The sequence below is a fragment of the Mangifera indica genome, chromosome 15, assembly GCF_011075055.1.
Source record: "Mangifera indica cultivar Alphonso chromosome 15, CATAS_Mindica_2.1, whole genome shotgun sequence".
Classification (NCBI taxonomy): Eukaryota; Viridiplantae; Streptophyta; class Magnoliopsida; order Sapindales; family Anacardiaceae; genus Mangifera; species Mangifera indica.
Window position 1 is genome coordinate 2273971 of NC_058151.1, and position 8122 is coordinate 2282092.

The following is an 8122-nucleotide window of genomic DNA, read 5'->3' on the forward strand; positions in this document are numbered from 1 at the left end:
AAAACAGTACTGTCAAATACAAACAAATGGTGTTGAAGATAAGGTACGGTTAGAATGGAGCTGAGTGGGAATAATTAATATCAGCAAATCCCATATAGGGTTTATCAATGTTTAACCGTGTTGTACTTTTCATGGCAGAAGATATAAATTTACTGCAAATACTGGCTTTTATCATTACGAAATTCTATAAAAACTGATTCTCGGTCAGACTTTTCCTAGCAAAATGTACGAGAGATGAACGGTATATAAAGATGGCCAAAACACCTGTTCCCCAGCAAGGATTGATATATTTTCAAACTTTACTAGTAAAAATTTAAAAACGTAAATACTTATTTAAAAGATATTTATTGTCCAAGCGTCATTTGAGCAGCCGAAGACAAATTATTTTTATTTGTCTGAGATTTATCTTTTTATTAGATGAAGATAAATTTATTTTCATTTGTTTCTTCTATCATCAATAACTTCTCTCAAATGGTTAAAATAGAAAGATGAGTGAAAACTATTAGTTGTCAATTGAAATAAAGAGGGTGATCAAAGAAGAGAAAAAAACTTGAGAAGAAATAGACACTTTTCAAACCTTTAAATAGAAGAAAATTATTAGTTTTTTAAAATTTTTTATTAATTGATGATTTTACTTTTAATTTTGATTGAAAATTTTAATAAAATGATAAGTATTTAGATTTTTAAAATCTTACAAATAAGAGTTTGGAAATATACAAAACCTTAGGTGGGCATAAGACTTTCGGCCTATAAAGATTAAGCATGTTACCTATATGTAAGACAATTTGAAATGCAAGCAAGTTTCCTCTTATTCAAAAATAGCATGAAGAGTTACCTTTGATAGTTCAAACCTCTTCTATGATCTCTTTAATATGTTATTTTCATCTCTTATTATTAAGAAATCATATTCTATCTATACTTTTTACCATTATGAGATAACAAAATTATCTCCTATTTACTGCGGTGAAATTCAAGAACATCCATTTAGATTTTAAATTCAATGTCTTGGGTTTTAAATGCATCTTTTTATGTAATTACGTGACTATCTTCCTCTTGTCCTATGGATTTAAAATTATATAGGGCAAAAGGGGGCACTTTTATGAATCATATTGTTATTTTGTTGAAATTTCAACATGGATACAATAATATAATATTAGATATAGATTTTGGAGTAATAAAACGAACCATTTTAAAAATATTATGTTCATCTTTATTTTCTTGCATAGAATTATATACCTAGTTTTGTGTATTTGTAGTTAGTAAAATTTTTAGTAGTAACAATTTGGTATTAGAAAGAAAATCCATTGAAAAGTTCTTCTTTATCTCGTATACACTTTTTCCTTTATCCTCTTTCAGATGTGAGTTGAAACATTTTTTCAGTGACTCCATGAAAAAAGATTAAGAAATGACTTAATTAGTCAGGTTACGGGTCAATTAGAGTATTTCTTCTGTAGAATAGCTTGATACTATTGTTGGAAACCGGTTTGCCCTAATAGTTAGAGCACAATCAATAACATGTCTATTATGGATGAACAATTGAATAATGTCATTGGTGACCTAACTAATATCTTCACTACATTAATCTAGCAAATGGACAATGCTACCACAATAGCACCATCTAAGACCCCAATCCTGACCTAATGGCCAAACACTGTGAGGTCATGAGCTTCCTACACAACTACCTCTCGTATTTGCCAATAGAAACAACAATAAGGTGCTTCTGAGCATAGGATCCAATATCCTCTCTGGTGTTGCTACTTATTATGCCAACGTCAACCTATGACATGTAGTTCAAGAATCATGTCATGAAGATGTCAACCTACAACATGTAGATCATAACTCAGATCATGACGGTGTCAACTTGCAATGTGAAGATCACAACTCACATTATGATGAAATTAAGTATATTAACATGTGTAAACTGTAACTCACATCATCACAACATCAACCTAAGGCTTTCAAACTTTAACTCACACAATGAAGACATCAAACCTTGACATGTATAAAATAACTCATATTATGACCACTCCATTTACACATTGCAACCACACGATAGCTCAAGGAGCGTTTGCCAAGCATAAAGACCCAACTTGTGCGACTACCTAAATTCTCGACAAAACTCTCAGGAGAAGGTATAGTGAAAATGTAACACCCAAGGTGCATTCCAAAGGTTTGATAATTTAATTTATGAACGCATGGTAAGTTACAAACTTATTCTAAGAATTGAATTTACGAGAGGAACAGTCGTTAATAAGAGTGTACGTAACACATATTCCATAGCTGAAATATAGTCAGAAGGATGAACGATCGTCATCCTTCTGAATCCCAACAGATCGAACTATTGTAAATTTTCTTCATTATTTTTCACCACAGACACAAACATTTCCCTATCTTCTTTCCTTTTTGTGATTCGGGACTCTTCCCAGGATCCCAGCGCCTAATGAGTCCAAATCCTTAAACTTGTTGCAAGGTCAACGTGTAGAGAAGATGCTCTGAGTTTCCTTTAAATTTTACATTTTATTTTCTATTGAGTTAACCCGTGCTTAAGGATAACATCATCAAGCAGGCTGATTTAAGTCAATCTCAAATACAGAAATATATTATTGGGATTTGGGAGAGGTCAAATTCAGAAACAGCAAAAAAATATGAATGGATTCTGTTCATTGAAGAAATGTGCGTCATTCCCATGTTACTTTAATGGAGCAGCCTGCAGTGACACTCTAATACACTCAAATGGTTAGGAACAGAGATGTTCTATTCTCTATCATTGTATTTTGGAAGCCAACAGAAATTCAAACCCATTTTAAATTCTGCAGAACCAAATCATTCTACATAACTAGCTTCAATTTTAGATAAAACATTTTTTTTTAACGAAAAAATCTTATTTAAGTCAGATTATTTCTTTGAGAATCGATTACCCCAAACAAGTAAAACTGTTAAGTCAAGAGTTTGATCTTTGTATATCGTCGATAAAACTTAAACTTATGTTATTATATTTAATATCTCTCTCATTTATCATTCAAAGTTATGTTTTCCACACTAAATAAAGTATTTATTAAATACAAACCTCCGAATGGATTCGACAATTAAACCCCTTTTTCTGATCTATTTTTTTATTAGAAGAGTGTATATAGAAATAGGTAGCTGACTTTGTACAATGTACTTTGAGGCTAATCCGGATTTGAATTCTCAAAACATTGCATAATTGACTTACTTTGACAAATTAAAACCCTAGAAATAATATATTTTCCAGCCGAGAAACTTGAATGTCTTCAAGTTCAACCATCCTGGAAGTCATTTCATTTAAAAACAAATAAAATATAATAAATTAATAAAATAGATAAGCCATTCTGCAGAATGTCAATGGTTAAACATTGCTTATTTGAAAGCATGTTGCAAATGGCTAAAAAGTCTCATGCCTCTTTCTTCTATGGCTTCATTTTCAACTAGATGTAGGGCAATTGTTTATTAATTATTCAGGAAATCCTATCTTATTTTATTATTTATTTGAGTTTAGCTTTCAGAATTAATATTCTTACATTATTTAGCTATTTCTTTTGTTGATTTTCTATTTTCCAAAGTAAGAATTACGTAATTCTCTATTAAATTAAATTATCTTTATCCTTGTGACTTTTGAGTTTGTGATTTTTATATAAGGGCCATTGATTTCTCATATTATTATCAAAGAATAAATAACATTTTCCCACTCAAAGTTTGATCTAAAAACACTTTTTCACTCTTATTTAGCATAAATAATATTTTTAATCTAAAATCAAACTCTTAAAAAAACTAACGGCATAAGAGCAAAATAATAGTTTTATTATTAATTTTGAAAAATAAATACAAAATAGTTTCTTATTAGATCTGAACATTTTAAATATGACAATTTAACACTTAAAAAGGTTTAAAAATTTATAAATCGATCTCTTCAATCTTCTCAAACTTCTATATATTTTGAAACTAGTATATGACTTCAATAACTATAATATCATTTTGAAACTACTAGGGACAAGATGATATTTTAAAGTTTTAAAAAAGGCTCTCAAACTTTTTTGAATTTTCAATAACCTCTAAAATATAAAATGACCCTAATATTTTTAGCGATTATAGTTTACCATTTAATATATGATTATACGACAAAGACATTCTATTTTATAAAAAGAGAGGAAAAAAAGTGAAGATAAAAAAAAAATGTATTAAGAAACTTCTTATATAATTTAAATATTCAAAATATTATTTTTATTTTTTGTTAATTTAGGACCATATATTAATTCTAAAAAATGAAATAGTATAAATAAAATGGTAATTTTACTTCATAATATTGTTATTTTATTAATAAAATTTAGTTTTGGGTGATAAAGTAAGATTTATAATTAATTTTGGGTGGAAAAGTGTTTAAAGTCAAACCTTGGGTGGAACATGTGATTCACTCTATTATCAATGAACTTATAATTTAATATCGATATTTGGACCAACTCAAGCGTATAGGGAGCCTCAAACCTTTATTTAAAAAAAAAAAAAACAGAAGACACTTAGGCATACTCATCAGCATACAGGGATAGGGATCCACCAACTTAAAAACGACCCTATCAAAAAGTCAACCCTGAAAAGGTCAACTTTTGGAATTTTTAAGACAAAATTACTCAGATGTCCTTACAATAAATATGATTTTTAATTTTTTATGAGAGAATTTGAATAATAAAAAAGGATATTTTATATAAAAAAAATATAAGATTAAGTATTTTTTTTGATAATATATTAAAATCAAAATTTTAATTTATTTAATTGATTAGACCTAAAATTTATTACTTTTAATATAGGTGGTTTCGATCTAATATAATAGTCCAACTCACATAGGTTTTAAGCAAAAAAAAAAAAAAGGAGATATTTTTAATTTTTCTCAGGATTTAATGTTGATTGCATAATTAAATCAATTAAACTTCTCTTCGTGCACACCACAGACTGCTCTCGCCTCTTGGCCCCTTATTTATAGAGCCACAGCCCCACACTTACCAGCAACGAACTGAAAACCCCGCAGCTCCTTCATCTTGTTCTTCCTCAGCTCGATCTTCTTCTCAGCCATATTCATCCGAATGAGAACTCAAAACTCTTTCAATCTATATCTCACTTTGATCATTCTGCTAGCTCTACTTCATCAGATCGCCGGTAGCCGGAATATAAAGCATGTGATGACGACTCAAGAAACGTGTCATCCCTCAAGAACTAACCAGACATCTATGTTTCAGAGAACTTTCTCCGCCATGCTCAGCTCCATGGAATCTGCAGGCAGCAAGAAGGTCGAACATTTCCACACGTTTTCTCGCAGACTTGTTCCTGGTGGACCAAACCATCTTCACAATTGACTATTTTTGGAGAATTCTGAAATATGTTACACTGTTCTTTGGTTTTGCATATTAAAATTCTAAGCTGTTGATTTATATATGCATATTAGGTACAGTTCAAATAGATCAGTAAGTTTTATACTGCTAGTACAAATCACAGGTGTATTCGTTTATGAATTTTCTGCATATATTTTTAAGAAAAATATTGAAAATGATTTGAGAAAAAGCTAGAAATGCAATCATGTTTGATATATTTGTTTGAAAACAAGAAAAGCAAAAGTGTATTAGATGTTTATTTATTCGAAAGAACAAAGTCATGCATACAAACAATTTGTATAAATTGAGGTGATAACTTATTATTGGATGTTATGATTACTTATTTTATCTCTCTGTGAATTAAATGTTATTATAGTTATTAATATCTTACGATATATGATATATATCATATGATAAGATACGCTACAGGTGAAAAACGACACGTATCATGAGATATATCATATTAACATGATATAGTAGACATATCATACGATACGATATATATTATTGTGCAGATCGATACATTTTTTAGATAAAATTATTATATAATATGAGTATATATGAGAAATTTTAAATTTTCAATGGTGTTTATGGTATTTTTTTAAAATGATAATGTATCAATTAGATTTTTTAATTAATATTTTATTATTTTATTTTTTAAAAGTTGTATCATGCGATATGATATGATACTCAATACACAATGCAGAAAATTAAGTTTTCGATACATGACACGATATGTGATTCAACTACTATAGGTGTTATCATGTTAGGTTGTATGATCCTTGAAAGATAGCTTCAGTGGTAATGGAGAGAATTTCATATATAAGAGAGCATAAGTTCAAATTTTTTCGGACCATATTTTAAGATTATACTCTTGACTTATTTGATGCAATGATTGTAGAGTCGATCATCCAACTCAAAATTTTATCTGTTCAATGTAATTGATTTGATTTAAAAGGATGTTCTGACTTGGATAACATCTTTGTTACCAAAAAAATATTAGGTTATATGAGTAAGTGTCAAAATACAATATTTTCTTGTATCTCTCTCCATTGCCGTTTTCTCATTTAAAATATAACAAAAAGATAAGCAAACAAGTTTTACACAATTTCTTTATCAATGAAAAATGAAAACAATATGCAGCATTCATGAGCCAACATAGCTTATATACTGACATATGTATGATCTTATCTTGTTGAGAAATTAAATCTTAAAATATATTGTGCATGACATCATTCTGCGTAAACAAAAGGTGACAATTGGCAAAAGCCATAAAATAAGTGGATTATTTTGATAGTTTACACATATTATAAAAAAGCTATATGTATACGCTTTTAAATACGTAATTGTGTACACAGAGAATATATAATTATGTGATTGAATAATTTTAAATTAAATATAAAATAATATTTAATTATATGATGATACATACGCTGTATACTCGATTATACACTAAAAAATATTTACATATAATATTGTTTCGTATATTTACACATATCATAGCTTGAAAATGAAATAATAGATTGGTGCACACTTAACCTAAAAGAAGACAATATCATAATAATGTACATAACCAATAACATATTACTATATGATTGAGTATTGTTTTATCTCTAATTTCTCTAATTGTCATCATGTTATTGAACATGTCACCAATAACATGGCCAAAAGACTATTTCCCACCTTAATTTTGATACGTTCTCAAAATCATATCTACAGAGTTTGAAAAATATAAAGTTTCACTCATAAACCAACTGTGGTTAAAATTTTCTATTAAAGGTCTAAGTAAAATCGTTATTTTACTAATAAAATTAAAAAATATAAAATTCATTATATTCTCCCCCCAAAAAAAAGTAAAAACTAATAACTTCATCTCTATTTAAAGTTTTCTAACTTTGAAAAGTCATATTTTTCCTCTAAACCTAGAGTTTGTTTCTTCACCCCTTCGCCCATCATCTCAAGCGTCGACGATCTCCCCTCTTCACCCTAAACAGTTGTCTAATCTATCTTTTCATCTCTCATGTCAAATTCGCTAATCGATGATGCCCCTAAATTTCATCAAATTTATATTCATTGATGGCTCGAGATGAATCATTAGGTGTTGTCGACACATCCAGATGGTGATTCATCTGGATTTAATGAAATTTTGTACTATCGAGGAGTGGATCCAATCGAAGAGGTGAAGAGACAAAGTTAGCAATGGTTCTGGGTGGAAAGAAGAGATCGTTAACGTTAAAGATAGTGACGGGAGGAGTGGAGAAACAAACCCTAGGTTTGAAGCGGGGGGGGGGGGAGAATGTAATTTTTCAAAGTTGAAAAATTTTAGATAAGGGTGAAATATTAGTTTTTAAAATTTAGAGAATAAAATATAATAAATTTTATATTTTTTAATATTATTAATAAAATAATGATTTTATTTTTGTTTATAATAAAAAATTTTAATAATAGTTAATCTATAAGTGGGATTTTAAAATTTTCAAACTTTATAAATATGTGTTTAAAAACACATTAAAATTTGAGTGGGATATAATTCTTAGCCTATATAAAATTATACACATTTTTTTGTGTATATAATATTTCCTATGTTTAAAATGTTTTAAAGAGTAAGATTATTCATTTAAAATTCTGACTTTTGACTTTCAAACCTAACAAACTGAATTAGACCAAGCCCACACAAAGGGAGAAACGGATTCGAGAAAAGACGCACGTGACACCGGACGACCCACGTGACAAACAATGACTGT